At 35.8% G+C, this 18,881-nt stretch overlaps 1 protein-coding gene and 1 non-coding gene across 5 annotated transcripts in view; both read right to left on the minus strand.

The window, feature by feature from the left end:
• The window catches only part of FBXL17 (F-box and leucine rich repeat protein 17), a 480,781-nt gene that overhangs the window by 160,089 nt on the left and 301,811 nt on the right, over window positions 1-18,881 (minus strand). Inside the window, exon 7 of one of the 4 annotated variants that reach the window (XM_089909152.1) lies at window positions 1-18,881. This exon is cut by the window's right edge and continues 15,207 nt beyond it. The exons of the other annotated variants lie outside the window; for them this stretch is intronic. The gene's annotated coding sequence lies outside the window, so the exon portion shown is untranslated. 4 annotated transcript variants of the gene reach the window in all.
• Window positions 2,187-2,293, minus strand: LOC115801656 (U6 spliceosomal RNA). Its single transcript, XR_004021971.1, has one exon. It is a non-coding gene; the product is annotated as a U6 spliceosomal RNA (small nuclear RNA).

The raw sequence follows: 18,881 nt of genomic DNA on the forward strand, positions 1-18,881 counted from the left end.
CATACAAAAAATGGTGAGTTACACTAATGCGTTTCAAGTTAAATTAGCAAGAGTTTGGCCAGGACTATAACAGGAAGAGGTCAGCGTTTGATGAATGCCACAGCTCTCTCCTTTCAACAAACCTCTTTCAAGGTGTTTGAGGAAAAGGTATTATATTCCCTGCTTTAAACTCAAGTGCTCTAATACCTAAATGACTTTAATTAAATACATTTATGACTAGCACATCTTTTAAAACCACAGTGATGAAAGAGAGATATTCCTGTAAGAGTAGTGTTACATTTGGTAATAAAGGATTAGTAAACATGTGCTATATAATGAACATATGTTATTTACATAAAAAATAATGTAATTAAAGTGTAGAATATAGACAGATGGTCATTATAAAAGAATGGTAATATTGCTCATGGTTTAATTATTAATGATGGACTTTGATAACACTGAAGTACACATTTTGTGAAATTTTATTCAAAATAAAAATGTTTTAAAAATCTGTAACACTGATTAAAGATGAAAGAAAAATTGTACACATAAGAACTTTAAAATCTTTTACTTTAAAATGTTTTACCCTTAGCATTTTAAATGAATTGTTGCATACATATAGGCCATATTCATAATATAGATACAGATGTGTAAGATTTAAAGTCTTTTCTGGTTTCATTTCAGTTAAAATGTTTTTGAATGGTGTACTCTGCCCTAATGGCCGTAGTGGAACATGTAGTACAGAATTGAATGAACTTCGAAAACAATGATTAACAGTGTGGCTCAGTCCCCTGAATTATCAGAAAAACCTGTACAGTCAAACTGACACATTGGCAGATGCATCCTTCAATGCAGCTCCTGTTTTAATCTTTATAAATAACAGTTAAGTAAAAGGGTAAAAGCAAAAAGAGTCATTAACCTTTTCTAGAAAGTAAGGATCAAGTAATTTGATACCTATGTGTGTAATCCATCAAAAAATTACTGAGTATCCATCTCTGTCTTCCAGATATTTTATTTGCTGTCTGGCTTATTTGTAAGTATCTTCATAAAATGTCAGGAAATTTTATACAATTTTACTTCACATAATTTATTACTGAAGGTTAAATTAATTATAGAGGAGACATATTTTTCTTTTAAAAATATTTTTATAGAATATTGTTTTAATGGAATGATAAACATTTCTAAGTTCCTCAGAATAACTGAATAAACATTTCTTTGGCTATTTAAAAAAAAAAAGGTATATGATAAAAATGGGTAAGCTCTTCCATGGTTACAACAGAAAACTTAAAACAGTAACAATGTAATTATGATTGATACAGGTTATTATGAAGGGAAATTTTTAAATCTAATTCCGTGTCATTTCGCTTTACTGTAATATTTGAATAAAGCCATAAAAAAGGGAAAATAAAACATTACAGGCAACAACCATGTTTTACATATGACTTTAAAAACTAATTTTAACATACTAAGGATAAAAATAAAGGCCCTAGATGATTATATTATAAATAGTTAATAAAAAGTCTACTTTCTACTGTATCAAATATGCATAGCTCTCTGTCCTCCTCCATCACCTACCAAAAAAGTTAGCAGATCCAACATTTTGTATGACCACCACAAAATGAAATAAGTTAGTGCAGAAATAATGTTCATATCATTTATTTTGTTCTCATGGTCTTTTCAAATAGTTCAAAACACCTGATTTTACATCTGATTATGGAAAAACTCTAAGCAAATACAATATTCTATTTGTGTTCCTGCCACTAGATTCTATATTAATAGGTATGCTACAAGCACACGAGAACATTAAAGACACACAGAGCAGACTACAGACAGCAAACACAAATTGATTTCAGTGTACAAGCCAGATCAAATGCTATTTCATAGGCAACAAAAACCGGTATTCACATAAAATCAGATAATCAATCACTGGATAAAAACTGTCCTAAAACTGATGAAAGGCCATGAGCATCAGATTTCCTCCCTACATGACAGAGAAAGTTATGAATAGATATTACACATATATTTAGCTTACTCAAGAGGCAATAGCCAAGAGAAAACATGTGATTAAGAAATAAAAAACAGTACAGTACATATCTTTTAGAGGAAAAAAAAGAGAAACATAAGAGAAAAGCACTTTGCTTTTACAAAGGATCACCTAGGATTTTTGTTCTTTTGTTTAAATGTTTTTTAAATTAATTAATTATTTTAAAAATAAGGAATGCTTCATGAATTTGTGTGTCATTCTTGCGCAGGGACCATGCTAATCTTCTCTGTATCATTCCAATTTTAGTGTATGTGCTGCCGAAGCAAGCACTTGCTCTGTTTTTAAAAGTCCAGTTACGGGCTTCCCTGGTGGCGCGGTGGTTGAGAGCCCGCCTGCCGATGCAAGAGACACGGGTTCGTGCCCCGGTCCGGGCGGATCCCACGTGCCGCGGAGCGGCTGGACCTGTGGGCTGTGGCCGCTGGGCCTGCGCGTCCGGAGCCTGTGCTCTGCAGCGGTGGAGGGCCGGCGTACCGCAAAAAGAAAAAAGTTCAGTCACATAAGGTTTTCCAAATACTTTTAATTACCCTGTAATCACAGCCAGTGTGCTAGAAGTTATGCACAACATAAAACTATTCTGCAAATAGGAATTCATGGAGGAAAAAAAAGTATTCCCTGGAAGATTTTTAGCAAAAATTATTTTTTAAATTTAAATATCACATATTTCATGGATGTGATATTTGAGAAGTCCCAAGTTCTGTGAACCTGGACTGAAACTCAATATCATATTAACACACAAAATTGAGTGGTTCAAATAAATAGGTAAAATAGCTATTTTTTTTGAGAGTTGAAAATGCAAGTGGTTTATATTATCCTGTTACTGCAAATTGGTGAAAATGGAACCCCACATCAGGTCCCTGGCTAGTGTCTTAAGTGCTGTGATTAGTCTAGGCCTACCTAGTTTCCCAGGCAGCTTGTAGTGATAGCAAGTCATGATGAGAGACCACGCTGGTGACTGTCCTTTCCTTCTAAAACTTTTAGAGTCCATTCTAGAGTATATTTACAGGAGGTACCCTAACACAAGTCTGTTGATCACATTTACTCTAAATCTACTCTGTTTCAAGAGTCTTGGCTTTAGTCGTGGCCTTTAGTGTATTAACATCAGAGAATTTCCCAGTTCACTGCATAGGCTGTATGCAGGCAACAAACAAGGCTTAGTAATTATGTACACCTTTTGACTACAGGTATTCATGTAAATTTTTAAGGGGTATTAAAAATGATACCAAAAAAAGGGAGGAATGTTTGCAAAGTCATAGTCTGTGAGGAGAGTGAAAGAACCAAAGACCACATTTAAAACCTTTGCTTCTCCATCCCCTCTCCTATTCACAGCTATCAAATAGGAGAATATGCATTAATCTCAGTGATTAATTATAGTTTTGTCCCTAGGGGTAAGCCATGAATTCCTAAACTCAGAATCCAGAATTCAAAATTTTCCCATTATCCCCCTACCCGTCCCCACCATCCCTAAGGATAAACCTCAGAATACCATACGACCAACATTTTCTATGGGTCAGTGCATTCGAAGATTTTCTATTTCATGCATGACAACCTAAGGAATTACAAAACTTGAGAAAAGAACAATATCCTTAGGGAAAGTAATAATCTATAAGATTATTAAGAACAAATTCATAATATAGGAATATGGCATAGTGGAAAAATGCAGAAGAATATCAAATATTGTTAAAGTAGCCCATGAACATCAAACACAAGCCTACTAAACCACCTTTCTGAGTTCTGAGAAACAAGAGGAGACATGCTTTAACAAGAGTGAATAAAGAATCAGAAGACATACATTCTATTTTCACCTGCATGAAACCACAGAACAACCCCTATCTTCTTCGAAGTCCCACATCATCATTCTTTATAAAAATGAGGGCCTATATGAAAAATTTATCCAAATGAAATGTCCTAGGTTCATTTAAATATATTTTAGTTCATTCTGAATTGCCTCCCCTCAGATTATTTTCTTGCTTTTATGTTTTGGCAGGGTTCTGAAGAGAATTAAAAAATTGCAACCACTGTAAATTCCTGAGTAACAGCTGTTGAGTACATATACGTATAAACTCCGTTAGAACAGTGAAAAGGGCCAGAAAACCTGCTCCAAAGTATCCAAAGCGTCCAGAATTATTTTTTATAATAATGTGATTTTATGCTCACTTGCTTTTGATGATGTTCTAAAATGCACCTAAAACATTTGATGAAATATGAAAAACAGTAAAAAGGTACTTTTGTGATCAATATAGGGTTTTTTTTTCTTAAAAAAGAGAAGGCATTACTTAGTTTCAGTGGAGGGAAAAATCTGTCTCCCTAGCAATAGATTCCTGGTAACCTGATTTATGTGAAGGGTAAAGGTTAATGAATTAAGCTGTGTAAGCTTCAAAACTATCAAAGGAATTCAAAAGAGCCTTGAATTATAGAAAACAATGGCCATTCTACATACATATCAAATTTTTATGTTTTTTGTCTCCAACTCAAAAGCTGGAACATGGCATTAGTGACAATTGAAAAGAACTAATGAGGAAATATGACTACATTGCTTGCAAAGAGGAGTGTCCTAGGAGACCTTGTTACTGTTTGTGATGTGTTTCAAATCCAAATGAAGCTAATTGGAGCTGCCAGACACTGGTTTGCAAATCTCACTTTAAAGGACAGGCTCAATCACCCTAGAGGTGTGAAAAGAAATGTCCCCATTAGAGATGCATTACTATGTGGCTTGGTGAATTTCTAAATAAACTTTAGGATGTTCTTTCCTAAGTCATTTTATATTTGAATAATAGATATATCTTCAAGCAGAAGAAAAAATGCAACAAGACAAAAACAACCCTACAGATTTAAAACAAAAAGTATGAACAGTGCTATAAAGTAACTGGCAAATAAGTGCAACAGGGAGCTAAGTATGTTTAAAGTAGAATAAACACGTAGATCAAACGTTAAAACTCCTGAAATACAAACACATCATAAAAGTGATCTATTTGGGGGTTTTAGAAATAGAACTTAATTTTCATCATTTCCTGAAACTAGACAAGCCAACAAGCCACTCTGTGTTATATAGATTGTAAGTGGGTAAAAGCAGAAGAGCCTGCAACACACACACACACACACACACACACACACACACACACGAAAAGGAATAAAAAGGATTTACAAGATCTAAAGAGAGAAACAAGGGAGCAAACTTGGTCCAATTCTGTGCTACAAAAGCTCATTGTGACTAACTCATATACGGGTCATTTAAATGATAGCAGAGGTCACCAAAACACAATTTGGCATCTTACACAAAGAATATTGATATTTGACTGATTTTTCTAAAGCCCCAAATCGAGTTTTACTGACGTATAGTCTAATCCCAGTGCAGCAAATGAACGGACATGATTTATAGGTATACCCTGCTTTCAGAATGTGCACTATATAACAGATTTCTATGTTAAAAAAAGATAAACTTACAGTTAAACATTTACAAGATGAATCAATTCAAGAATTTACTAACAGTACCTTTCCCGTTATATGTGAATATAATTTCATTTATAAACATTCCATTCATAGGTACTTTTCTTAGTAACACGACACCTTAACATTACATAGCATGCAGTGGTTATTTTTATCTTTAACTTAAAGAAATGTACATAATGACAAATGAAAGCCTATTTTGAGAAAGTGATACATGGCCTCATATTGATACGTTGAGCACCCTTTGTATTTCATGGTACACTTTCTTGTAAACGTTCTTCTATTCCATCCCTTTAACAGCACAGTATCAAATGTATGCTTAAGTCAATTTTTCATGCAAACATCTAAAGATAATCTCATAAAAGAGATGTTCACTGCAAGAGAGATTTTTTTAAAAGGATGACTTGCAATTAAAATGCTAAAGCGTTCACTCAAAACACAATATATCTCAGGGACAAAGACTAGGAGTGACATGCAAAATGTCACCAGCTCCACCAGTTACAATTCTCTTGGGATATTCATTAAGTTCTCACTTACCAAATGTTATTCTCTGGAAAGCCAAAATCTGATTAGTGAATCCAAGATTAATTTAGGTAGCTGCTACTTAAACAGTGGAAAACTGATGCCCATTTTGTCACACAGAGATAGTGAAAGATTACACAATGAGAAGAGTGGTTTGTTTGTTTGTTTTTAATAAGATGTACCACAATAAGTGGCCTGAGATGTTATTGAAACGTAAATTCTATGGGTTTACATCTCTGCCAACAGAGGTGTTACACCTTTGGAAGAGGTGGAGCAGATGTTGTCATCTGCTGATTCTGTCTGGACCACCCTTTCCCTGACAGTCTCTAGCATTAGGTAGGTTTCCTAACTGGAGAGTAAGTAGGAGTCAGCACTGAAAAAGGAGTAATACAACAGCAAAATAATATTTTCTAACATATTTAGGAGTGACCATCACAAACCAGCTCTTACGGGAATATTTTGTTCCTTCATTTATATAGCAAAACATGTTTAATGTAATTTGAATGTTTCTTAGAGAACTTTAAAAATGTTTTTCAAATAGAATAAAGCCTGCAGTATTTTTTTAAATGCACATTTTCCTTAAGCTACTAAGAAACAAAGTGGTTAAATGTTTTTCCAAAGCAAGGGGGCAGGGGAGAGGAAACCAAACTAACACATTTGGATAAACTTGGTTCTGGCTTTAATATTTCAGATACATTTATCCAAAAGTCTTGTTTTTAATTTTAGCCGTTGATCCATCCTTTTACCGCAGCTACACTAAACCATTATATAATAACTTGAGCTAACTTTTTCTAAGCGTGCCTCCGAGTATGTAAGAAGCAAAAAAAAAGATTCTAAGCTATTTCTGATTTATTTATTTCAACAAGGTTTTATTAAGAGCAAATTATGTGTTAGAAAAGTTAAAAGATCTAATCAGAAAGCCACATTATTATAAAATGATACCCATAATACCTATAACCTTGATAGATCAACTACTATTTATTTTTGCTGCTACGGCTGATATTAATGTTCATACCCAGCAGCAGAAAAAGCATATCACTACCTCTATATCTACTGAAAATCAACTGAAAAGAGTCATGTTTCAGGACTGAAGGAAATGCTAGAAAGAAAGGGAAGGGGAAAATTTAAAGGTAAGAATTCCTAATTCAGCAGTGTAGTCATTCTTCAATGGAAAAAAAAATGTAGTTATTTTGAAATAGGAAAAGTTAAGAAATCTCTTCCATCCTTAAAGGTTTTTGGGGTTCCATCAATTTATAGCCAACATCTCTGGGGGAATCCAGGCATTGCACAATGTTGATACAGTTAAGACTGGTGCTATCTTTATGGTATTCTGGCATATTTTAAGAGAGAGGGTGGAAGAGAAGATTTTATTATCCTACATGTAACAAAAATTTATTGTCTGGAAGCAAAAGTCCAGGCCCTGAAAAAAAAAATAAAACAGGAATATAAAAACATATAAAACTATGGTCCAGTTCAGTGAATTGTGATCCATCAGAAGCCATTCCTTTTCTGAAAAAAAAAAAAGTCAGGCAAAATTCTGGCAAGTTCCAACTCCTACCCCGTCCTACAATAATAAATAAGAACTTTAATGGTAAAGCTAGAAATATTTCAGAGACTTGTTAGGCTTCCAAACAGCTAACATGAAATTTAGATGGAATATAAAACATACAATTGATGATAATCTCCCTGCCCATCTCCACCCCATTACACTTACTGCTTTAAGTATTGATGAGAAAGTCTCAATTCAACAGACATCATATATTTTAAGCTCACCTTTAATTTAAAATGGACAACAGAAAATTATTTTAGTGGACTATAAAAATAAACTGAAGATGAGATTCCAGGCATTATTCAGGAAAGAGTTAAGTACTTCCTTACCAGAAGACGCCACAAGTCGGCTTTGTAGTGACTAATTGCCTCTTTAACCTCTGTACTGGGGGAGCTGGCCTGTGCTTCAATACCAGTTTTGTGATAGAGCCAAAGACTGATGTTCAACAGAGACCTCCCATGACCTGTGTAGCCAAGGAGTTAACTCAGACAAGATGCTGACAAAAGGTTTCCTTCTCACTTGGGAAGGCACAGAATCTCTTTTTGGATAAGCCAAATTCTCAGAAGACTATAAAACACAGCAGTAAAGACAATTATAAAAGTCAAAAGAATGGTTTCACTTTAGCTAACAATGATTCCCAACATCCCAATGTACCACTCAAAATTTTGTTTGAGAATGGTTTTAGCAATATGAAAAAACTATATTTGTAAAATGCAATGAAGAGGGCACCTAATTTGATATCTTTGAAAGCTTATAATTAGATAGCTGTAGTAGGACACAAAGAAAGCAGGTCAACATTCTCCGTTCCAAATGTTTCCCACATGCTTCAAGCGTTCATATTCAGGAAGCCTGCACTTTGTCACTAATTTTTAAGCTTAGCAAATTTCTGGCCCAATCAAAAGCCAATAAAAGAATTTTTACAGGTGATTTTAAGTCCAATTATAAAAAACTAATTAATCCTGTAATTGGGAGAAGAAAATGGTGAAGGCTTCTTATTAGTTTCTGAAAAGGAAAGTATGAGGAAGGAGTTCTAGGTTAGGGAGTGGGAAAAGTATAGGCAGTAGGAATAAAGTTATCCACATATTCATTCAGAAAGACCAAAGGAGAAAGATCACATGGCACTGATGAAGACAAGGACACTACATAAACTTGACCTTATTGATGCTTAGCTAGATTGAACTCTGAACCCTTTGAGGCTTAAGGGTCATCACTGCTGAATTCATAAAACCTACTTCCAAAGCGCCGGGACTCCCATTACTTTATTCCTATTTTCTTCCATATCATTACATGTTAATGTCATGTCAGGGGTGAAATAATCTTTGCTCTAACATTTACAGGTAAGAGAGGCAGCGGGTCACCTTTAGTTGTTTTGGTATATTATGTTTACACGGAAAGATAACTTTCTTACTTAGTAAAAAGAAATAACATTTACACTTCTTTAAAAATAAAAACGAAAGAAACAATTCATATATTTCTACAAACTACAATAAGGGACATTAACCAAGAATCCTCTTATGAAAAGTATGCAGTCTACATTTTTAATCCCAAAGGAAGAATGGCAACTGACTTCAGTTAATTTTTATTTATCTGAAGGATAGAGAAACAAAGGCCTCCCCATTTCCTTCTTAAATAATATTCAAGTAAGTGCAATAGAATGAGATTTTAAAATTCCAGAGAAAGGCTATTGAACCTTACTTAGCTTCACCTGGCCAGTTCAATGATACTTGACACTATAAAGTCCATTTGCCTGTAAAATATACTTCTAGAGGATTCTTTCTTAACACTTTAATTTATCCATCAATGACAAGAACTGATTATCAGCAATTTAATTTATATTCAAAGTGCTATGTAGTATAGATGTCCACATGTATATAAATACACTTATAAATACAATTCTTAACAAATACTTTTCCCTTCCCAATCAACAAATAACTAATTGTTGTAAATCAACAAATTATCTCAATCAAAAAATATCTAATTGTTGTAAATGCACATAGTAAAGGAATTTTAGCAGCCTAGCCCCTGAAATGCCATGATCACTAAAATTCAGGTTGCTTTGCTTAAATTAGTCCTCAGTCTATTCCCTATGAAGGGAAAACACATCTCTTTGTTCTTGGAGAAAGTGGTGGAAAGCTAATGAAACCAGTGCTAAGACTGATAGAAACCATAGTGGGGAAGCATTACCCATTTTCTCCTTGCAGAAAGTTGCAAAAGCAAGACAGTATGTAAGCATGGAGAAAGAAGACAGCACATTTCACAATTTGTTTCAGACAGCGAGTACCTTACAGGCAACATCATGTCTGACAGCCAGCAGGAACAAGCAACACTCCCAACCCCAGTCCTGTTTTATGTTATTTTTAAAAGGTAAATCAGGGCTTCCCTGGTGGCGCAGTGGTTGAGAGTTCGCCTGCCGATGCAGGGGATGCGGGTTCGTGCCCCGGTCCGGGAAGATCCCACATGCTGCGAAGCGGCTGGGCCCTTGAGCCATGGCCGCTAAGCCTGCGCGTCCGGAGCCTGTGCTCCGCGACGGGAGAGGCCGCAACAGTGAGATGCATGTTTCTAAATGCTCCGCTGTTGATTAGTTGTTGATTATTATAGTTACTGTTCTGTCTGCATAATCAACAAACCATGTAGCAAAATGGAGTAACAGTATTAATATTTCTGCTCTACACACAAAACACTTCTCTCATGTACCCAAGTAAATAAAGAAATACATTCTGATATTCTGAGGAAGAAGATTGAGGTGAGGAGAGGGGCAATTGATTGTTTTCTAAGGTTGTTAGTGGAATAAAGAGGCAAGAGCAACGCCAGGTGTTTGAAAGGGACCTCAGGTAAATGTGGTTGGAGTCAGTTGTGTGTTCCTATGGTTGGTTACTGGGGGCTACCATGAGTGCTGCCCTGGTAATGATAGAATTTTATAAAAAAATTAAGAGAACAATTTCCTTTTTGTGATCCGTTATTGAAAGGTAAGTGCATGCTCATCAGACGCAGGACACTCTTCGGCCATTGGGCAAAATTTGGGGCTTTGGGAAAATTAATGGCAATCCAATGCCACATCATACTTTGAAAAAGGTGAAAGAAAATATAAAGGGTAATAGTATAAGCAAGTCAGTGACCATGCTATATACTCAGGGACACAACAGTTGAAATAGTGGCTGTAAAGAGGAAAAAGAAGAAAAACAATATATACAGAACATAATATCTATATAAAATAACATTTTATATGTAACATATACAATAATACATTCATATATTTCATAATTACTAAGGAGCCTAAATTCATTTCATCTGTTTACTTATATCCAGCCTTATTTCCCTAGAAATGCATACAAAACTACAAAAGAAATGTCTGAGAGGGGCAAAGAAGGTAGAAAATATGGATAGTATATAATAAAGTTAGGGATATACTCACCCTGAAGGGATTGATATGATTCATCCTGAAAAGCTTCTACAAGTGGAATAAGATTTTGGAATAAACTTTCAAGGAACCAAAGTAAAGAGGGAAGTATGATTATTTATAAGATTCATAATATCAGTGAGTTAAAAAAATCTGATCAAAAGAAGTTACAAAAAGACTAGATAGGCTTGACATATCTCTGGGGAAAGGCTGAAATTTCAAGAAAGTGTTAAAATATTCGGAATCGTTTGGAAAATTTCCTCCCATTTCTTAATACCACTGTGGACTTAATTCACATGAACATGGCCTCTCAAAAAGCTGAAAATTTAAAAGTATATTGCACATGATTAATAATATAATGCAATAATAAAACAGAGATGATATTTAGCTATATCAAAATTTTACCGAAACTTAATGTTTCTTGTACAAAATCAATCAGTCATGGACAGTAGAAATATGCTTCCAATGCTCACATTGTCAAAGTTTTGTATGTGTGTACGTGTAAGACACAGTCCTGGGGTTCGGAATGTAATTGAACTTCTCTAAGTCTTTTCTGTAAAATTCTGGAAATTACAATACCTATCTCCAAGGATTTTGCAAATGTTACATTTCACAATGTTTGCAAAGGTGCTTTTAGTTATTCAACAAACATTTACTAACCCTTACTCTGCCCCTAACTAATGGATACAAAGATGGAAAAGACAAGTCTCTTCCCAAAGGGAATTCACAATCTTGTCAATTTTAACATCTTCCACACAAATAAGACAGGGTTATTTAGGATCGAATAGAATTTTCAAGTACATTTCTTAGAAAACTAGCAATGTGGGACTTTAATAGTTGACATATGCAAGAAAGAAATGTATGCTCCAATAAGTTCATGTTAAATCGATTTTTTTCCTTAGTAAAAAAATGAATGTAAAGCACATAGGACAGCACCTAGCACACAGGAAGCAATTAAATTTTAATTATTATTATTTAGGCCCTAGCACAGAACTCGGCACATAAAAAAATGCCTGTGGTAGGCTGAATAATGGCCCCCAAAGACATCAGGTCCTAATCCATGCAACCTTTAAGTGTTACTTTATATATACTTTATACTTTTTTATGGAAAAAGGGTCTTGGCAGGTGTGATTAAATTAAAGATTTGAGATGGGGAGGTTATTCTAGATTATCTGAGTGGGCCCTAAATACAATCACAGGTATACTTAAAAGAAAGAGGCAGAGGGAGATTTGACATAGACAAGAGAGGAGAGAGTAATATTACCCCAGAAGCAGACTGGAGTGATATGACCATAAGCCAAGGAATGTTGGTAGCCACCAGAAGCCAGAAAGAAAAGGAATGAATTCTTCCCTCCAGAGGGAGACTGACACCTTGATTTTGGCCCAGTGAAACTGATTTTGGATGTCTGACCTTCACAACTGTGAGAGAATAAATAGTTTTGCTTTCAAGCAACCAAATTTGTAGTAGTTTGTTACAGTAGCCACAGGAAATGAATATAGTGCCTAATAAATGGCATTAAACTAATCACTGGATTACACATGTGGCACCAAGAAATACGACTTATAAAGGTAACAAACTGGGGCTTCCCTGGTGGCGCAGGGGTTGAGAATCCGTCTGCCAATGCAGGGGATACGGGTTCAATCCCTGGTCAGGGAAGATCCCACATGCCACGCAGCAACTAAGCCTGTGCACCACAACTACTGAGCCTGCACTCTAGAGCCCGTGAGCCACAACTACTGAGCCTGCATGCCGCAACTACTCAAGCCCGCGTGCCTAGAGCCTGTGCTCCGCAACAAGAGAAGCCACCGCAATGAGAAGCCCGCTCACCGCAACTAGAGAAAGCCCGCGTGCAGCAGTGAAGACCTAACTCAGCCAAAAATAAATAAATAAAATGAATAAACTTATTTAAAAAAAAATAAAGGTAACAAACTAATTGCAATTAAGATGACATAATCAGATAAGACAAAATTTTAAGTTGTGAAAGGGAGAAGAAAAGAAAACCTTAAAGAATCCTACCAAATCTTCAGCCTGAATTAGAATAAGTTCCAAAAAGGTATGTCTTCTAAACTTTTTTAGAATAAACACTCATTTTTGCACAATTTATTATCAAAAATTTGAAGCATACCGAAATTTAAAGGAATTGTTCACTCAAAGCCATTATTCACCATCTAGATTCCATAATTAACATTTTTCTACATCTGCTTTATCTCAGATGTGTCCCATCTATTTCTCTATCCACCCAGGTATCTATCTATCCATTCTTACTTTTTAATGCATTTTAAAGTTAAGTGCAGACATCAGTACACTTCACCCATAAATACTTTATCATACACATCATTAAAGTTCAATGTTTATAATGGTTCTCTTAAAAAAAAAAAAAGTTTTACCTGCTGTGAAATACACAAATCTCAAATGCAATCAGGTTTGACAAGTGCATATACCTGTCTACCTTGAACCCCTATCAGATCTAGACTATTCCTAGCACCCCACCAAGTTCCCTCATGCCCCGCCTTCCAGTCAATGCCCATATCCACCCACAAAGGCAACTACCATTGTATATGTTTTGTTACTTTGTTTTATTTTACCATAGCTTAGTTGTTTTGTTTTGTTTGTTTTTTTGCGGTACGTGGGCCTCTCACTGTCGTGGCCTCTCCCGTTGTGGAGCACAGGCTCCGGACGCGCAGGCTCAGCGGCCATGGCTCACGGGCCAAGCCGCTGCGTGGCATGTGGGGGATCTTCCGAGACCGGGCACGAACCCGTGTCCTGCATCGGCAGGCGGACTCTCAACCACTGCGCCACCAGGGAAGCCCCGTAGCTTAGTTTTGTCTGTTCAGAAATTTCATAAAAATAGAATCATATTTGGGTAACTTATTTTTACTCAGTGTAAGAGGTTGAGATTCATCTATTTTGTTTAACGTTTCAGTAGTTTTTCCTGATTGTACCTTTCAGTTGCCAAGAGGCATTCCATTATATGAATATAGCATAGTTTCTTTATCCATTCTTCTCTTGAATGGCAGGTGAATTATTCACAGTTTGGGGGGAATTCATTAATAACACTGCTAGGGCTTCCCTGGTGGCGCAGTGGTTGAGAGTCTGCCTGCCAATGCAGGGGACACGGGTTTGTGCCCCGGTCTGGAAAGATCCCACATGCCGCGGAGCGGCTAGGCCGGTGAGCCATGGCCACTGAGCCTGCGCGTCCGGAGCCTGTGCTCCGCAACAAGAGAGGCCAAAACAGTGAGAGGCCCGCGTACCGCAAAATAAATAAATAAATAAATAACACTGCTAGGAACATTCTTATACAGTTTTTCCGTGGACATATGGTTTCATTTCTCATGGGTAAAAACCTGGGAGTAGAATTGCTAAGTCACAGAGTATTACCAGTATGTATGTAGTAGATGAATGAATTTCCTTCCAAAGTTGTTATACCATTTTACATGCCCATCAACATCTATGAGAATTGGAGTTTCTTCAAATCCTCACCAATACTGATGTTATCAGACTTTCAGCCATTTGAGTATGTAATTAAGACCATTCTACATTAAAAAATTCAAAGATCCCATCATGATAATAATTCTACTCTTTTTTTTTTTTTTTTTTTGCGGTACGCGGGCCTCTCACAGTTGTGGCCTCTCCTGTTGCGGAGCACAGGCTCCGGACGCGCAGGCTCAGCGGCCATGGCTCACGGGCCCAGCCGCTCCGCGGCATGTGGGATCCTCCAGGACTGGGGCACGAACCCGCGTCCCCTGCATCGGCAGGCGGACTCTCAATCACTGTGCCACCAGGGAAGCCCCTACTCTTTTTATCTTTTAAGAAAATACACAATAATAAAAGATAGCTAGAAACTGATCAATATTTTTAAATTTATTTGTATATTTCCAGAATTTTTTTAATGCACATGATATAAAAGTACACATACATGATATAATTTATTCATTAAACAGACAATGCTCGCTGCAGACTCTTTGCAATAGCCTTCTGGCCCAGATGCAACATCCCATCTGCTTGTTCTTTGGGATATCTTCAAGGGATATCTAATTCTATCTCGTCTATCATCTTTATTCCAAGCACCTGACTATCCAACAATAACCAGATAACTTCAGGAAAGGGATCTCAGACTGTTCTTAGCCTTCAACGTTATATGTCGTCTTCCACGTTATCTCTCATGAGTTGAACTAAAAGTTAAAAACCAATATAAAATCAGCCCCCAAACTATGATCTCCTTGATAAGCATCAAGCTCTTCATTTAAGGTTCCTACCCTAACTGAATATTTGGTGAAAGACATTATATAATTTTGTGCCTTAAAAGGTAGACTGCTTATCCAATCACCAAGAGCATTTTTTAAAATGTGTTGCCTTAAACTGGGTTAGGATTCTGGCACTAGTCAGCATAGAGTAAAAGCTGGATACCATGGACCTTTCAGCAGAGTTTTCCTCAATCTGGGAAAAAAAATAATGGAACTGCCTTTCTTTTAGTGTTACTAATTATCTAAGTGAATTGCCCAATTTTAAGTAACACGCAGTCTGCTGATTTTCATAGCTACATATACTGCACATAAAATAAAAGACGTCACCAAAACATGCTGAAAACCATGGAAGTTGCAAATGAACATAAAGATGCTTAGTACTGCTGAAGAGACAAGGTCAGTGTTTTTCTCCAATCGTAAGTAAACAAAGAACAAAACAGATCAAAGAAAATTTAACCTGACAGTTTATCTTTTTTCACTCCAATGTAAATTTTACTTTGGTCTCACATAAAATGATTCACCTATGATCAAGATGATTTGTGCTAAGCAACCAAATATTAGGTACTTAAAGAACTCTTTGTAAACAGAGCCCCCAAATAGGATCAAGGAAAGAGTCACACATCTCTTAAAGCATTTAGTTAAGGTTCAAGACATGCAAAAGTTCGTGAACAGCCATATTAACATTGCCAAGCACAGTATAGGTTTCTATATTTGAGGATATCTATTAGATCTGAAATATCTTTTTGATATATAATATAAAAATAATGAAGATATTAATAACATTGGGCATATTACTATAAACCTCACATGACCAAAGTCTGATATTCAATGAGAGGAAAGGATATTATACCTTGATTTCAAAATATAATATGTAAAAATATAGTAAGAATTATATAACCATTATATTATAATTTTTCAAAAGATTAATATTTAAAAATGGAAACCACTGAGAGATAATTGCAGTTACTGTATGAAAGCCTTTAAAAGTTATTTTATACTTTTATATTATTCAATTACACCATATAACTTTTAAGACATTCAACCTAATTCTTTTCGAAGTAAACTTTAAACACTGATTAGAATCAATGTCTGTAAATCCCTACAAAGGGAGAATAAATGCATGTTTATTGCAAAAATTAATACAGAGCCCAAATCTATGAGTTTGGAAATCTCTCTTAATAGCTAGTACAACCAATGTCAAACATTAATTATAAAGAGACATTCAGAATTATTTGGGGTTGAAAAAAGTTTTAATGGCCAGCAGGTTGTGTATTCATACAAACTGGGTACAGCCACATTTGTTACTGAGCCTACCTTCCAACATCCATGCCCAGTCACCCTGAGTCTGGTCTTCAGCCAAACACCTAATTCCTCTATGCTTGGAATCTTCAATTTTATTGGCTTATCCAGGCCAGATTAAGGCATGTAGAGGCCATGAGTCCTGGAAAAAAATATGGTTCCTCTTCCATCTCTAATTTCATAATAATAATTTAAAACTCCACTAAACTGCAAAATTCATGAACGAAAGACCAAAGTCTAATTTTAATTTTTTTTCTCAGATTGTTGATGCTGTCCTTCTGAGGGTGATACACTAGGCATGTGCTTGGTCTGCTTAATGGTAATCCAGCAGAATGCCAGACGTGTACCAACCTACTGCTATACCCTTCACTGGGAACCTCTATGCCCCTGTTTTATGGACCAAGATGATTTTGGCACATTTCTTTTGTTCAAATTTTGTCCCCCATTTATTTCTTTCATTGTAGCTTGAAACCCTAGATATTGACTTCTGGCCCCAAAATTCTACATAAGTCTATCTGACTTGGCCCACTAAAGAGAATTATTACATAGATAGTTTCTCAAAACACTAAATTTTTCATGTACTTAAGACCTTACCAGAGTCACAAATAGGCATCCTAGCCATAGTCTGTGTGGCTGAGTCAGTGTTTTAAACAAACCTGTGAATATGAGTGTCCTTAGATCAGACATGCATTCTTCAGTTGTTACAGTCCCCACTATTCCCCAATGATTACATCTGACCCACTTTACTCATTTACATTCTATGTTTGGTCAGACTCCAGCAGTGGACTCTTCTCAGACTGACAGTTGCTCTTGACTCCTAGTTTTTCCTCCCTCTGTTGTGACCACTGTATGAAGTATATGTCATCACCCTGACCTGACTTCGAGTCTGACCTGACATGGGGCCTATGTTTTACTCATCCTTGATGAGATGCTCAAGACAGGTTTGTTGAATGAAAGTGTGAAGGATTGGTACACACTGATAAGACAAGTCATGCTCTTGTATATACTTGGAATTCTGAATAAAAATAGCAGATGTACCACTTTTAATAAGCATATGTCAACAAAGCAGAACATTATTTTTAGGCACAAGGAATGAATTACTTGCAGTTATAAAGTGAAATATCTATGTAAAATCTGTCTAATAAAAAGGATGAAGAGCATGTATTAAAATACAGAGGGACTTAAAGGGGAAAAAACTGTACATGAAGATAGGCAGACTTTAAAATATAAATAGGATAAGAATGTGCAAAGGAAACATAAAGTGGATTTTGTTGAATTTCCCTCAGTAAACATACCTCCTACAATAGTTAAGCCAAACTGATTGAGAAGACACTAGAATACTCACCGTTATGTAAGCAAAAGAAGCAACAAAAACTGTAATAATTTCTTTCGTAAATGCTATGGCTATTGAAAATTACAAACTGCCATGAATTTCAAGGAACTCACTTTATATTTCTTGATGTTGCAAAAGAAATGTTTACCTATTTACCTAAGGGAAGTAAGTTTACTTTCTATAAGTTCCACTACAGGAAAAGGAAAATATCACAATTTGTCAATGTAAGAGTAAATATCACAGTAAGAAAATAAATATGGGTTTTATAAGGTATTATTTTCAAAGAAGGTTGATGTGGTAAACAACATAGCTCAAAAGTACTTTTTATTTAAAATATATACCCTTTAACATTCATTTGCTTATAGAATTAAGACAGTATGTTTACTGGAGGGGTCTGGTACACACCTAACTATTTTTAGTGTAATTTAGAAATGTCACTGCCTTCAAGAGGCAGAATGGGTGCTCTGGAGCACAGGCTCAGTAGTCTCAGTTCCAGAGACCAGACCAAATCCAGGCTTGGGAACCTCAGCAAGTTATTTAGCCTCCCTGTGCCTCACTTTCCTTATCCGTACAGTGGGTGTAATAAGAACATCTACTTCAAAAGGCTTTTGTAAGGATTAAAAGAAATGATATATATAAAGTGTTTAGAACAGTGCCTTGCACAAATTAAATGATACATATCTTAGCTATTATAACTTAATTTAAAATTTCCATTATCTCTAGCTAATATGTGCCTCCTATCTCTAGCTAATATGTGCTAATAAGAGCTATTCAGCACTCCAGCACTATCTATGCAGTATATTGCCCCCAAACCAGGAACCTAAATTTAATCAAGACTCTAATTTATCTATCAATTTATAGACAATATATGGGGGTGGGCAGGTAGCAAAACATATTGAATGGCACCATAAGAAGACAATCAGCTAAATCCAGTATGAAAGAAATTTTGCAGGACAAACAATTCATGTTCTACAACAAATGACTGACAGGCAAAAGAAGAGTAGTGTTATTCATTAAAAGAGACCAAATGCAACATGTAACCTAGCTTGGATCCTAATTCAAATAAATG

This window comes from Delphinapterus leucas, chromosome 3 (genome assembly GCF_059928025.1).
Source record: "Delphinapterus leucas isolate spDelLeu-1000000601 "Yukka" chromosome 3, BTC_Dleu_Yukka2, whole genome shotgun sequence".
In the NCBI taxonomy this organism is placed as follows: Eukaryota; Metazoa; Chordata; class Mammalia; order Artiodactyla; family Monodontidae; genus Delphinapterus; species Delphinapterus leucas.